This window comes from Carassius carassius, chromosome 48 (genome assembly GCF_963082965.1).
Source record: "Carassius carassius chromosome 48, fCarCar2.1, whole genome shotgun sequence".
Taxonomy (NCBI): Eukaryota; Metazoa; Chordata; class Actinopteri; order Cypriniformes; family Cyprinidae; genus Carassius; species Carassius carassius.
This window is the reverse complement of record NC_081802.1, coordinates 9900702-9901420: the sequence shown is the minus strand read 5'-3', so window position 1 is coordinate 9901420 and position 719 is coordinate 9900702.

Genomic DNA, 719 nt, shown 5'->3' with positions numbered 1-719 from the left:
AAACAATCCTGTAAGACAGAAATATTATTTCATTACATGCAACTTATTCATTACTTATACATTATTTTTTAGACCATGAAAGCATCCTCTGCAAAGATGCTGTATAATTAATTGCTGTATAAGTCATTAATAGCAAGCTATATTCATATGAGTTGGTTTAAAAATTAATACATGCTAATAGGGCTGTTATCAGTAGTGTAATTGATCTGGTTCTGACAAATTAATCAAAGATTTAATATACATCACGTGACACATTAAACTAGCATTTCTACTCGTGGAGATCACGTATAGTGGGAACATGAACTGATGGGGCTTATTTGAAGTAATTTAATGAGAAGCCAATGAACAATATAAACTTTCTGACTGTGTGATTTTCCAATATTGTGACAGTGTCAGATGAGATTGTCCAGGGGCTTGTACAATATCATACAAGTGTTAAATTGAATTAGTGAATTATTAAGACTTTGATGTGCTTTGATGTGTGTATTTAGGGATCATTTTAAAGACTTTTCCCCTTTCCAAATACCCATACTTGAGGTCTTATTCACTTGAGAGCTTGTGTATGTGACAGTGCGTGCACAAGACTGTCCCCGGTCTTAATAATGCCAAAGCGCAGCATCCTTAACACAAACTAAACCTCTCCAATACTGCTCCGGAGCGCTTTACAACGCTTAGTGTATCCCATCATGCATCATGTTTTGGAATTAATCGTGAGACTT